Genomic DNA, 15,401 nt, shown 5'->3' on the forward strand with positions numbered 1-15,401 from the left:
CACTAAAGTTGAGTTTTGTTCACGTGGATTTTGACATACACACCGAATATTGTGTGTAAATTTTGTTAATTAATTCCAAAAACTTTGACTATACCAACATTGAAAGAATTCTTGCTGAGTAAAACCTTTGGCCCAGAACTCTTTCCCCATATTCTGTTGACAAGCACGCGCCCTATCAGCTATCAGTGCAGCCGTCCTGTATCTCTGTACACAGGCCCCTGACAGACCCTGGCCTCAGACCATCCTGGAGCTGTCTGAACGGATGAAGACACCCTCCTCGAATGTGAACGTGCACTCTTATCTCTTCTCACCATCCTTGTCTGGAACTGCCCCGTCCTGTCCTCGCTGGGGATGCAACACCTTCTTATCAAAGCCTCAACACCAAAAACATATCATTCCCTCACACATCAGTTGTCTGGCCTCACAAGGTGTGCTTTACCTCCTGCAAGTCTACATGAAATCAGGTTAAACAGACACACAGAGTGTTAGGAATACGTACTAAAGCCAGTTGCAGGCATATGTGCTTGATTTTATAGCAGTAGCATTTGTACTGTTTAGTGGACTGGACATTTGTTTGCTCACTGTAATTCAGAGCAGCTGCACAGGCCCAAAAAGCTAATCACACACACACATACAGTTTAAACAGAATGAGTGGGAGTGGGAGTGGGAGTGCTATCGACACAGCACGGCGGATAACCACATTAGAGGAAGCTAAGACAGATGTTCAAAGAAGTTTTACATGTGGAATCGGTTCTGAACAAGTTGAGTTGGGAAAGCCTTGAGCCTTTTCTGCACCCTGGAGGGAAGCAGGAGGACGGTTAACTGCTTCTAATCCATTTCGTCAATTTAAAACTTTGCCAGAAAGATGCAAGGTTAAAAGGGGTTCAAGCAATGCGTTTTGTCCTTTGATTCATCATGTTTACAGTCAAATGCAATCCAGTGCCTGACACACTCTCTCACTTCCTCTTGATTTCTCTTTCTCACTCCCCCAGCCTGCTCTCTGCTCCAGTTTCCCCTCAGCCAAAACCCCTTCGTGTCCCTCTTCCTCAGAATCTGAATCTGAACTCCTTTTTCCTCCATGCTTTCTACTCTGCTCAGCGCAATTGCTCTTTTATTCATTAATTTCTTCTCTTCTCTTCTTTTCTCTTCTCTTCCCTTCTTTTCTCTTCTCTCAGCACACAAGGCCTATGTTCTTTAACTTTCCCCTCGCCTGCAGGCTCTGCTTTCTGCTCTTGCATACATATTCTTTGCTCACTGACACCCTGTTTAAAAGACGACCAAAGAGGCAGCCAGTAAGACAGAAACAAACTGTACAGTTGCCATCGCCAGTACAATCGCTTGCTTCTCCCGCCCTCTTGCTCCCCACCGCCACGCTTTCGCTCCCTCCAAAACTTACTTAAGAGGACAAACATCATGTGGTGCTGGTAAGAGAAGAAGACACTGTTGTATGGTGACTGTGAGAGTCTGTTTTTGTTTTTCCTTTTCTATGCATGAATGTCTGTGTTGGTGTCCAAGGATGTGTGTGTGTGTGTGTATGCATGCATGCATTTAAGCATCGCACAATGAGGATCTATGAGGAACTTTAATAATTACAACTTTCCAGCTTTGCGTACACACACGCAGACGTACATGCATCTCCATACAAGCTGTCATTCCAGTCATGCTGGATCCAGCTGAGGAGAGGTGTGGGCTCAAAGCAGACTCTGTTGTGTGTGTGTTTCTGTGCATCAGTGTGTGTGTGTGTGTGCGTGTGACCATCGATGTGTGTGCAATATTGCACAACTCACACAAAGACACAGCTTCTTATATTACTCCCAGCTGTGCGGACTTGGCCCACTAGTCGGTCATCCAGCAGCCAGGAATGTTTGGTGTGCAACCCTTCTGGAAAGCCCCAGTTACCCACACACACACACACACACACACACACACACACTTGCAGTCTACACTGTATTCAACCTAGGAAGGACAGGCCTCGCCCCAAAGGAAGAATGGTTCAAATTCCACAGCTGATAGAAAAACATAGGAGGAGTGGGACAGAGCAGAGAAACTGATGTCAACTCTATCAGTCACACACACACACACACACACTTCTACACGCCCACCTTCTGTGCTCTGCTGACAGCATAGGAAAAATTATAATCGCAAAAGGAACAAAAAATGGAAATATTAAACTCTAGTGGTCATTTTCCTTCCACATTTTGGCCTTTGTGTGCTTTAGTGGACTTTGTTTGACTCTGTAGACACTGAGTGAGTCAGCTGTGCCCTCAAGCTGGACTCTCTCGTCCAGGCTGCAGGTGTTGGAGAGCTAAGACAGGCAATCTAAACTGCTGAAATGTGCAAAGTGATTGATTACGGTCACCCCAGAGAAAGCATGCTTAAAGTTCTGTAAGACAGACCTGAGCAGAGCCAAAGACGGTTACCTAAAGCAGCCTTTTTATTAAATATTCCCACGTGAAAATAACGTGTGAGACGCTTCTGGTGAGATGATACGGACAGTGTCAACATTTAAGTATTATGGCAGAATTTCTCAAAATGGACCTACGATATTGACTGCATAGGTTATTATATTGATTTCTGAAATTTAAGCAACCCTGAGAAAGTCATTTGTATTGTCTCTTTCCTCATTGTAACATTGCATGATACCTCTTGAATATCATTTTGTGGCAAGAAAAAAAAGAAGTTGTAAGTCGGTTTGCCAAAACTGACCTTTTAGGTCAGAAACCACATGACTTTTATCAGTGTTGTGCAAATTTTGTCTGGGGGTTGACTTAAGGTCACACCCCCACATTGGTTTTATAAACTTTCATTTTTACCCCGTTCTCTGCGTTAAAAAGATAAGTGGCTTTTCATCACTTTATAAGATTTTTCAAATATAGGCAGAAATAGAACTAAGTCGTCTTAGCTGATATAAGCTTAATAAACGATGTTAACCAGAACCAGACAACGTTGTCGATAATTAAAACAGTTGAAAGACCCAAACTCCGAACAGAGCGGCCGTTCGACCCGTGTGATCGGTCCACACGCGGTCTGACCGTTTTATTGCGGGCGTATACAGTTTACATCACAAGTTAAAACGCGGCGCAGCCCGTGTGTAATAATCCCCATGGCTCCTACCTTTGAAAGACATTCACCTCGGGAATCAGTTCGGGTCTCTTTCGCCTCGACGTCCACTTTTCAGCTCGCACCTCTCAGTTTATTCTGGGCAGCGCTCGTCTCTTGCTTCTCCCCATTAAACTGCAAGGCACAAACACATGCGATCACTTCACAGCATTCCTCTGGATGACAACATCTAATCATAACTCACATGTTTTAACACTTGCTCCGTTTCAGCCCGGACTTTTATCGTCCTCAAATTATCGGCTTCGTTTCTAAATGCGCGTGTTTGGTGAAGATCTGCCAGAACTGACAGAAGAAAAACAGTCCCGACTGTTGCAGCCGAGAGACGCCAGGAGGAATGTAATTACATGAAGACTGCTGCATATTGCAAAACCTGCAGACATGCTCTTGTTTGCAGCCCCCCACCCTCTCGCTATTGTGCTCTCCGATCTGTCTGGGCTGTTGTCCGCCTGTGGTCCTGATGCGAGTTTTTTTTTTCCGCGTCCCTTTGTTGTTTCTGTCACACCTCCAAGGAGGGAGCACATGGAGGAGGAGACCCTTGCCTCGACTTTCTTTTGTCTGTCTGTTTGTTTGCTTGTGCACGGCAGCGCTGGCCGTCATGGCAGAGTGAACCTTTTCTTAAATAATGATTCGACACTGACTTTGCATCACAGACGCACGAGCGATTTTTCCACTTTTTTTTTTTAAATCTGCTACCATGCATTTCATTTTCTTCACATTCGTCTGATCTCATCTCTAATGATTCCGATTTATGTGATATGTTTACTTCCCATGTTAAAATTGACATACCATAAATGCAATAGTAAAATAAAAGTCCGTTTGCCTTTGGTTCTACCGCGCCCTTGTTTTTATCCAAGCCCCCTATCTCACCAAATTTCTCGCCAGAAGTTCAGTCCTCGCTTGGGAGTGGGCTGACGCCGCCGTCTCTGTCTCTTTCTCTCTCTGTCTCTCCCCTCTCTCTCTCTCTCTCTCTCTCTCTGTCCCTCTTTCTCCTCTCCTCCCCTTTTCCTTCTCTTGTTGCCTCTCCCAAACGGCGGCAGAGCCCAGTTATGTTTCACTCTAGACCAGCCTTCACCCACAGCACGCCAGCGTCTATCAGCGAGCGCAGTGACGACAGCCTCATTGCTAGTCAGCAGTGCCACACCCATCCATTCATAAAGAGGAGAGAGTGCCAGCCTCCGTGCCGAACGGTGCGTACGGCGAGGAGCCGGAGGAAAACCTGTATTATACCTGTAGGCACTGGGGAAATGGTTATGATATGATTGTTGCGATGAGCAGCTTTTCAGAAACCTTTTTTTTAGATGCATTGAGATTTTTTAAGAATATTTTTGAAGAAAAGTTGTCAGATTAATCAATAATGAAAATAACTTGTCTGTTGCCACCTGATCCCCAGTCCAGTGTGACACATCAGGTGCTATAAAAACAACAATACTCATATTCACATGATGTGAAAGTTCACAGGAGGATGTGTTAAAGCGGTTCCTCTCCGCTCTGTCGGCCACACTGCTGACATCCTTCAAGTCCACCTGCTGAGTCTGCCTGTTTGTGCAATGGTGCATAACGTTACACAATTCACTTTGCATTTATGTTTCACACCTTTGTTTTTATCCTTACAGCTACCCACCCAGTTCATCTCAAAACTATTTGGGTGGATGTTCAAGTCTTGTAAAACACTGTTATGCAGTACAGCAGGTCGCCACCCTCAGGGAGGATGATGCCCACAGCCACTGTTCAGTGCAGAGACTGTGGAAACTATTAATCACACTGTCAATCATCTGCCATGTGTCTGTTTATTTGCCCAACTTGAGTCTTACTGGTGTTAATATGTAGACATAAACAATGAAGGTTCATTGTTTTGAACACATTCTTAAGTGGCCAAACTGCTGACACCCCGGAGATGCCTGGTAAAAGCACAGCATCTCCTCTGGAACAAATTACTCACTGGCATCATGACAGCAGTAATAGGAGCATATAGAGATGTGTTATTGCATCTCTTCTTCAGTCACTCTAGTTTTCTAAAATAATAACCTTCCAGTCAGATTTCAGCTTATCTTGGCAACACTTGGCAACACAGCTTCACACAGCCTGACAGCCCATGTGAAGCGTAGAGACTGTTGGTGTTTTCAAGGTTTTGTTGTACTCAGTTATATTACAAAGCCTTAAACTTCCACTTGTAAACAAGCAGTGGCAGGATGGCAATGTACAAAATGACATAACAAGAACAAAATGCCCTGTCATTCAGTTTTCAGTCTTGATGTGTTTGCCTGAGCTGCCAGAAAAGCATTTCAGCATCAGTCTCATCTTCAGGATTTGGGTAAAAATATCTTTCTTTTTGTGCGCATGTTGAACTTGGCAAAAGAGTAAATGTCAGACAACTGAGGGCCTGTGAGCCCCCCCCCCCCTCCAACACACACACACAAATTCTCTGAGACTCCTGCTCAGCCAAGCATCTGAAACAGCCATTGTTGTGTGAGGGGAACGAAGCAACCAGCCCGGGTTTGCTCCCAACTCAGCGTGCATGCGACTCCTAGGCAACAGTCCTCAGGCTGTGGCCAACAGGCATGAGAAACATCACACATTCACAAAAACAGGTGATGCTATAGTAAAGATCCTTGGGAAGAACTTTTACTGCGAGTTTTGCTGACATACACTGAGAGTCATATGACTGTGTGTATGCAGCATGAGCTCTTTGTCCAGTGTCTGCTTCATGGCACACAGGTGTACTGAACCTTTATTTTAAAGTGTCTTGTACAGCACTTTTTGATTGCCAGTGGCCTCTGCTATAGCACTGTTGATGCTGCCACATGGGCACAATAGGGGCATAATGGGGGCGTCCACACCGTGTTCTCCCCGCTCTCTGTCGGTCTCTCTTCTGAGGGGTCAAACTGCTGATCTCAGGGGTGTGAAAGGCCTGCGTCGGCTGAATTTCGACAAACAAACACAGCACGCAGCACAGACAGACAGACAGACAGACACACACATACACACAAACGCATACAAGCACATGTGCGCACATAAACAAACAATACAAAACCAACACGCACACAAAAAAATCTTTGTCCCACTCAGATCAATTTCACTCAGCAACTCTGTACCTCCACCGTGACATGTCAGGAGCCACAATGGCCTTTGACACCAGCCATCGAATGACCACAATGTCATCTAACATTGGGTGCTGACCGACCACAATGGGCCTCGAGTCTCTGCTATTCTTCAGCCTGATCTCTCAGACAAAGCAGTGTTACAGAAGCACCAATTGAGCTTGAACAATCGCTAACAAAGGAGGCACTGACTTGGTGTTTCCAGCCCTCTTACCAACTGTACCACTTTCTGGGCTGTGTGGTGTGAAAGTGAATCGGTCTCACATGAAGCCATACTCAGAAAAATGATTAATCCTTGACTTTGTGACACTTTGTGTAATTCATAAGCAATTATTTTATTAGATTTTATTTTGATATTCAGTTTTAAATGAAATTTTACTTAGGCATGTCAGAAAAAGCAGATTCCAGAGGATTTCAACAAATTCTTTCTGTTAATTTTCTGAGTGGTTGTAGCATTTGCCATCAGTAGGTGTTAAGTAGAACAGTTCTTACATGTTCTTGCATACAGATGGTTTGCTTTGATGTGACTTTGAAGACAAAAGGTAGAAGACATTGTTTTTCCATTAAAGACTACACTATAAAAGAGGAAATATGACTAAAATTATGTTGTAATGACTGAATGAGTCAGAAACAGAGAAAGCAGGAAGTGGTGGGTCACTACTTTTCTACATATTACTCAACTACTGGTCCCTAATCTGATTGGCTGGGAGGTGGGGGGGGTGCTCCCTCAAAACTTGTCAATATCCTCCTTACCTGTGTTAGTACCTACTAAACTCAGATACTGAAGAGACTAGGTTTGTGCGGACTGCTTTCCTATTTGTGGACGTTTTCCACAAACATATGCACACGTTATGCATGCGCATATGTTTCGGGACCTCAAAAAAAGATGGTATTTGTGTAATTCTTTGTGATGACTGAGGGACCAGGTGTCACTTTTTGTCAGTGTGGAACAAGATCAGAAAGAAGATGACATAAACCCTCCATGCATCCATCTAAGTCCATCAAGGGGTGCCATCCAGTCCTGGGTTAGCGGCCGCCCAGGTTCAGATCCCTGGCCTCCTTGGCCCACACTCCGGGCTGCCTGTGTCCCTCCCGGGTGTCACTTAGGTGCTATGAATAGACGCTGGCGTATGCTCAGAGCTGTCAGCTGGGCATTGGCACGTGTGGCTCATGTCAGCACGGCCGCAGCGTAATGCTCCCAACTGGCGTCACTGCGCTGACAGCACATTCACGTTGTCATGGAAACAGGGACGAGCAAAGCTACCTCTGCCCTGACATCCTCTGGTTGTGTTTTCCAGACAAACTCTGATCTCTCAGTTTTTTTTCCTGTGTTTCTTTCCCCATCTCTCTCCCAGTCATATCTTTCTTTCTTTCTTTCTTTCTTTCTTTCTTTCTTTCTTTCTTTCTTTACTTCTTGCTATCTCTTGTTTGCACGACATAGGACATGCAGCAGTGAACTGGAGCTTCGAGACTGGATCTATAGGGCGTTGTATTCGTGGACTGTTCAAATCTTGTCATTGTTATTCTCCTGTCTCTAATGAAAAATAAGGTCTGCAGCCTTGACCTGACCAAATGTGTACTGATGAAAGGTCTGAACCCTCAAGTTACCCTTGATACTTTGTAAATGCATATGTGTTTAAACTGGTTTCCTCACCGGTGAGTCAACAGCCAAAAGGGGAACTTCTTAAGGTCTTCCAAACACATGTGGACTGTCACGTCTCTCTTCTCCTCTAACTTTCTCCCCTAGCCAAATTTCTCTCTTTCCTCCTCTCCCTCCATCCACACAGGCATGCGGTGTGGGAGTGACTGGCCTTAATGGAGGGGTGTGTGGGTCGCTGCATTTTTTCATGGAGGTCCAACAGCTTTCTCAGGATAAATGTGCAGACTGCAGTGTTTGTACTTCTGCTCCATTTACTCATTGTGTTTAATCACATACTGAGTCCTGGCAGGCAGGCAGGAGGCCAGATGGGTTGATAGGACAGGTACTAAGTTAATAAACCAAAACTAAAACACAGGAAGTACACAGCAGCTGCATCCTCTGCCCAGTATTGCAGTTTTGCATCTTCAGAGAGAGTGTGTATGACACAAATACCTGCTTTCAGAGCTCATCATAATTCTCCTCTTCAGGCATGTTGTCCTGTAAATAGATGAAGTGGAGTACAAAAGTTCAATGTAACAGTGTGAACCTGCATGGGCAAGAGTCACACTGTCTCTTTTTCAGCCTTGCTCTCTCAGACACCATGTTTGAATACTGATGCACGATAAGATGATGCACACTTTTCAAGTGAGTCATTTATATCTCAGTCATGGAAGGCTCAAGTTCACTGCCAAGAAGTTTACCAAGAAAAAAACAGTTAACTGGCAATCATTTAGTCAGAGCCAGTCATTAAAGCTCAAACGTCTCGAGCACTACTTTTGTGGGTATTCGTCTTTATAAAGTTATGAGTACATGCATGGGTGCGGGTACAAGTGGGCGCAGATTTAATGTGTGCATATTTGCGTTGCATGCACATTAATCTTGAGTGACAGAACAGCTGGAGAACATTTTGGGTAAAGGAGGTCAGAAGAGCACGAGCCCAATTCAGCTATTCAGCTTATGAACTAAATGTATGTTATCTTCATTAACCTTTATTCTTGGATTCAATAGATGATGTAGATTTCCAATAATTTTGAATTTCCCTCAGGATCGATAAAGTATCTATCTATCTATCTATCTAATAAAGAAGGTAATAACTGAATCTTTATTTGAAATACTGTAACCAGAAAGTTTTTTTTCATATTTGCAATGCAAAATACTAATAAATTCTTAATATTATATGACTATCATTGTCTAAGTAGAAACATATGGGAAAAGAAAGCATCATGATGCAGGGAAAATGTAGAGTTATGCAATTTTTATGTGCAAAAAATACTAAACTGAATGTGAAAATGTCGCACAGTGAAAGACCAAACCGCACTCATACTCAAACACTGCCAGGTGAGTGTGTGTGTGTGTGAGTGTGTGTGTGTGTGTGTGCATGCACTTGAACTTGAGATAAATTTTGTTTCACTGCAAAGTCTCGTCTCTATGCTGTACCTTCATCTGCTGAGCTTTGCTTAACTTTTGACAGAACAAACATTGCCTTGACTAATGAACTCCAATTCAGCTACCACACACACACACACACACACACACACACAGGCACACACTGGCAGAGCTGAACTGAAGACCCTCTGTTGAAACACAGCAGGTGCAGTATAAAACTCAATGTGCTGGCACTGTTAGTGTAACTTTAAAAATTATCCAATTTTATTTTTGTTTCATTTACATTAAAAAGTAACCATAGAAAAGAAATACGGTCATGAAGTCATCACGCACATTTTTTTCTTTGCAACAGACCTTTTAAAATGCAAAATGCAGTCTTGCTTTTTGGCTCTTGACACTGAGATGATTAAAATCACTGCTTGTAGCAGATCTGTTTCCCATTGGGGCACCAGATAACCTTTGTATGACATCTATGCAGTGTTAGTTTGCCTGGACTTTCTCCAGGACTGCCAATTAAGAATGGCGTGTGTGTGTGTGCGTGCGCGCACTGAGGTGAATGCCAAGTTGGTCCACTCATAGAGCCTGCATTTCTCTGTCTTTCACTGAAACACACACACACACACACACACACACACACACACACACACACACATCTAAACAAATAACAGACACAACCCAATGTTTGATGGAAATGTTTATGCAATCTGAACTGTGGTTGTGCCCTGAAGATGCCCATTCATCCCTTTCATATTAACCCTATTAGCAGTCTCACTGACAGCACAACGACATGGGTTGCCAGGATATTGCTGTTATCATTGCTGTGTATCCATTTTGAGACTCAATAAGTCTCTCACTCACACACCAGAGGTAATGAGAGGGGTGTTCTGGATCAGTCTCATAAAGCATACACAAAAATGATCCTTTCTGAGAATGTTCTTTTCAGAAAGAAGGATGTGAGATGTTAAAAACATGTTATCCCAGACCCACACACAAACAATCAGACACAAATACACTGACTCAAATCAGAGATAAGACTGACTTTGTTTGGAAGACTGTCTGGAAAATGAATCCATCATCATTTGAATGGTGCCATCTGTACAAACGGCCACATAAACACATACATACAGCACACACACAGTAGCACACATTCTAACGTCAGCACATCAACGTCAGACCATCCAAACAGAACCCAGTGCTAGGCAACCGTGCCATCCCAGTGCAGATGGCAGGGTCTGATCATGTTTATTTTATTCTAATCTAATGCACTTAAGTCCTGTTGCCTCCCCATGCCTTGTGAATGACGTTGAGGATGTGCAAGTTATGTGTGTTTGTCTTAGAGAGAGAGAGAGACAGAGAGAGAGAGAGAGATTAATTGCAATGGACTGTGCCTTAATGGTCAGTGTCGTAACGTGTATTCACTTCCTGTTTTTCAGCACCTTTAATGGCAAATATCAGATCCTGAAGTCTCATGTCATCTCTTTTGATTCAGAGTTGCTCTACTTAAAATGCCTGACAGCAACAATGTATTTCTACCTCCCCTCCAATACCCACTTGGGAGGAGAGTGTGCCATCTATGGTGCTGTGCCTCCACATCTGTCTTTGCTGCTTTTTCTGCAGCTCTTATCTGAGCATGTCAACATACAGTTTGGAAGTAAGGCTCTATCCTGCTCTTCCACTGCTGTCCACTTTTCTGTATAGTCGCCCTTGACATAACAGGAACATTACTAAAATGGTTAGTCAAGGCAAAGGACCTTTTGTCTTGTGATAATACTTCAGACTGAGCAGTACAGTTGGACCTGTAAAAGAAGTCGGCCTCCCACCTCTTTGCTGTCAGCATGATCGATGGAGTTAAGGACTGGATATCAATGGATTTGTATGTTTGTATTTTTAAGGGATTGAAAAGGATCCACAAAGCATTTTCCCTTTTTAAGGGCTGAGGTAGTAGTTACTGTAAATTAGAGTGTGTTACAGTGCTCTGTTTGTGCTTAGAGCACAAAGGTTACAGTGTGCAGCCCTTTGTGACTGGGAATGTGTGTGAACAACAAAATCATTTATCATCTTAAACACATGATCAAAGATGTTCCACTGTTCTGCGTTCTGTTTCCATTCAGACGAGGACTCATTTAAGTTTTGTTTTGTTTTATTTATAGGCCACCAAACAGCAAATCTCTAATCAACTCTGAAAGATCAGGACATAAAAAAACATCTGCAGTTCTTGAATGTTACTGAATAGTGTGTGTGTTAAAATCAAAGAAAACAGGTCATCAAAAGCAAGGTGTTACATACATACATACATACCGAAACTCGTTGAAAACATAAAATAAAAAATGAATGAAATGCTCTTTCAACAGCCTTTTCTTTCAGAATAATTTCATCTGAATCTGACCACGTGGTAGTCATAGCCTTATATTTCTTCCGGTAGTGAAGCCTCGACTTGACTTCTTGTGTGTCATGGTTTCCAGAGAAGATTTGGCATAGAGTGAGTCAGTCGGTACTGTACCCTTATGTTGAGAAATTTAACTCAAATTAGAGGCCCACACAAGCGGTGTAGACTATCCTGGCATGACATGTGTCACATGGGTGTGTCTTTCCGTGGTACAGCCTGGTGCCTGGGTGGGTTGCCACGGCTTAAATATGCAACTTAGTCTGTAGTAGTAAAAAGGAACACTGCTATCCACCCATTTTTGTCATTAGAGAGTTTGTCAGGCCACTTCAGCCACTCAAAGTTCAAAATCATAACCACTACAGTGAAATCGTATTTATTTACACACATTTCTCTTTTAAACTGTATCTGTTCTGTTGACCATCAGCCTCGCAACACTTCGTTCCATCAGCATACTCAACAACACAGTGACTGCTGGGCAGAGCATCTACTTCCTGTGCCAGCTCAGGAAATTTAACCTTCCTCAGTAGTTGCTGATTCAGTTCTTCTTTGGGATAATACAGTCTGTACTCTGCACATCCATCAATGTCTGGTTTCCACTGGTCACCAAACAGGAACAATCTGGACCTACAACAGACAGTCAGGACTGAGGAGAGAATCACTTGTGCCAAGTTGCCCTCCATTCGGGACTTACACACATCTCCAAAGTGGAGAAAATGGACAGGAAACATCACTGCAGACCCATCACTCCCCAGACACAATCTGCTCGAACCACTAGAACCACTAATGAACAGTTAAATCAGTCATACAGTGTCAATAACCCTCAAACATCAAAGCATCCACTTACTTCCATTATAGACCATATTTTTACAGTTGAAAATGCAGGTTTGTTTATACAACACTGAGAGCAGTTAAGCTGATTCTGATTTACACAAGGAAACAATAGAAAGTTCCAGCTTTTCAATGCTACATAAACATTTCGGCTATTGCAAAAATACGAAAACAACCAGCCCTAGTTATGCATGTAACAAAAAAGTATTTTTATCAGGATTGCACATCTTATTAAAATCTGTATTTTTTAGCATCATCATTTATAAGCTGCAGTGGTTTGGCAGGTTAGCCCATTACCCTAACACCCTAACATCACTACGCAAAACTAATATACAGTATACAAAAACAAACTGACAAATGAAATTTGCTGATATCATTTGGAAATGTTTTCGACCTACTTCTGGTTTGTACCTCTGTGTTTGTCTGCCTTAATGCCATATTTGTGGGTCTGTCATTCAGTAGTGGCAGGTTTTCAGGTCTGTCAGTTTGTAGTGTGAACCACCCCCACCCCCGAACCTCCACCCCAATCCCATCTCAGTGAGTTTAAAATGGAAGATCTATTTATACAGCATGTGTGAGGGAGCTGGTTTCCTGGTTGCTTCGTCAGAGAGCTGGTCTGTCTGTGGCAGCAGGCTGGAGGGGCTTTAGGCTCCTCATCCCCCCTGGTGAGGCTCTGCCCCAGCAGGCTTAGTGACACAGGCCTAGGCAGCTGCCACAAGGGTGGATGGGCATGGGGTAAATTGCTCTTTCCTCGATGGAATAATGAAGACACACGCAAACAAACAACTTTAAAGATATCCATGTTGTTGTACTCACAAGCACACACAGTTACAGCTACACACCACACCCGCTAACACAGAAGGTCATAAGTGATGGATGAACTTTTCACTATTGTGGCACGGTATTTGACAGTCAGGGCTTGGTCGATACCGATGCACAACTTGGGTTGTGCACTGAACAGACTTGTCCTGTCGGTTATTCACTTTAAATAATAAAAATGTGAGACTGTGTCACATGCCTTAATAGTTGGACAGCTCTGCGAAAGACTTTTGTCTCAATCAGGCCATAATGGCCTCTCTGAGGGGACTGTCTTATTCATGTTATGCTCTGTGTTTTTGTGTGATTTTATTAAAGTGACACATCTGACCACGGCAGGCCCTACAGGATCTTTTTTTTTTTGTCTTTCCACTTTGATTAATAAAAGACTTCAAAGTGTGGACTGGGAAATATGAATAGGATAATGTGGCTCTAATAGCAGTATTATTTGATATGCACATACACAGTAACCATAGTTTCATATCCGTCCAGAGCACTTCGTGTTAAGGTCTGATGATGTCTTTCCCCCCATCCTCCCAACACTGTGTGCTCAGCTGTGTGTAACACCTAAAAGCCAACTATTGACAAGTATTGTAGCAGTACACAGCATGAGTGGCCCCAGGGCTGTGTACGGGACTAGACTGTCTCACAGAACTATTGACTTACTTAACAAGGAATAAATGGCCGCTGTTGTTTGTCTCCACATGTTTTTCTGAGAAAGGTGATGTCATATTCCCCTGCCCTACTCTTAAGTCCTCTCTTTAACAAGCTCCTTTATTCGGTTCTGCACCTCCTCCGCTCTTTCAATTCTTCACTTATTTCATGTATCACTTTTGACCAACCTTTCCCTCTCTCCGCGCTGTTCCAGTTAGTTATGTAATCTCAATGTTCGTGTCATTTGGGACCTCATATTGACAGCTCAGTCCTCCGCTGACCCTCCCCATCCTGAAAAGTTAGCCACCCCCACCAGGGAAATTCAAAGAGTGACACAACTTAACATACTGAGAATTACTGATTCCACAAAGGCTGTGTGTGTGTTCATGTCACTGTCATGCATTTTTGTTCTTTACATTCGATGTGGTCATCATTAACTCAACTCTCAGTTGAGTTAATTCTGATGGCCAAGTGCCAAATTTAAGTTACATAACACGCCATGTGTGTGGGTTCAAAACAATCTTGTCAGATGATGATGTTATATGATCAGTGTTGACTGCAAACCAGGAAAGACGAGAGCTCTGGGATTTAATACACGCTGAGCCCTAAACTGACAAGCAGCACACACAATTCCTCACTGACCTGAATCTGCTTATCTTGTCTCGATAAGGTGGGTGGGATTACAAGGATACCTGGTTGCCTGACGTGAACTTAAAAAAAACAAACAAAAAAAAAACCTTGTGATAAACAAGACCAGCTTTTTACAGCTCAGTAAGATTTGTATTCAGTAAAGCCATTTTCAGATTGTCTCAACAAATCTACTTTGACACACTGTCTATTTTCACAGTAATCTTTAAAAAACGGTTAATGGTTTTGAGGGTTTGAGTCGGCTGCATTTGTTTACAGTAAGACCTCTCTAGACTTTTATGTCATTTTCTTGAAAAAGTAAGACTATCATTTACTACAGTGAAGCACACTATGAACTTTGTCTGTTAACCATTTTCTCAAAAACAAAATAAATAAGGCCAGAAAAGCAGGGGGAGCAAATACATCATGTGGAAAAAATACACCTGGCTCAAATGAAGGTGTCTTAAAATTATAGTGAAAAAAACCCCCAAAGTAATAAAATAAAAAATAATAAAAGTAAAATTCAAGTTATAAAGACATGGCTGGATGAGATGAGGTGATGCGAGGTGATGTCAGAAATCCGTTAACACAGTGAAAAGAAAATGTTTATGACCCTCCTCTGTGCCCATATTTACTGGCTGACATACAGTAAGTGGTCCAGGCATAAAGTGGACTTCCTCCAAAGGTTCATTCACCTCAGTCCATTTTAGGCATCTCCACCCTGCCCTCTAATGAACTCTGTTCGCACTACACTGTAAGCACCCTGCTCACACATAATCAGCCCACATCCCCATCTATTGGTACATTTGTGAAGTGCAAAAGTTAAGACTCAAACACAACAGCTTTT

The 15,401-nt window shown here is 43.0% G+C and overlaps 1 protein-coding gene across 7 annotated transcripts in view; it reads right to left on the bottom strand.

Annotated features, from left to right (window-relative positions):
• Positions 1–4,144, bottom strand: part of rhobtb4 (Rho related BTB domain containing 4) — a 41,150-nt gene extending 37,006 nt beyond the window's left edge. Inside the window, exons 1-2 of one of the 7 annotated variants that reach the window (XM_046387021.1) lie at positions 3,988–4,144; positions 3,132–3,234 (exon numbers count right to left, since the gene is read on the bottom strand). The gene's annotated coding sequence lies outside the window, so the exon portion shown is untranslated. Of the gene's footprint in view, positions 1–3,114; positions 3,261–3,304; positions 3,581–3,987 lie in introns of those variants that run through there. The other 6 variants (XM_046387014.1, XM_046387020.1, XM_046387018.1 and 3 more) reach the window with 6 other exon arrangements.
• Between the last annotated feature and the right edge of the window lie 11,257 nt (positions 4,145–15,401).

Source organism: Scatophagus argus, chromosome 4 (assembly GCF_020382885.2).
Source record: "Scatophagus argus isolate fScaArg1 chromosome 4, fScaArg1.pri, whole genome shotgun sequence".
Lineage (NCBI taxonomy): Eukaryota > Metazoa > Chordata > Actinopteri > Scatophagidae > Scatophagus > Scatophagus argus.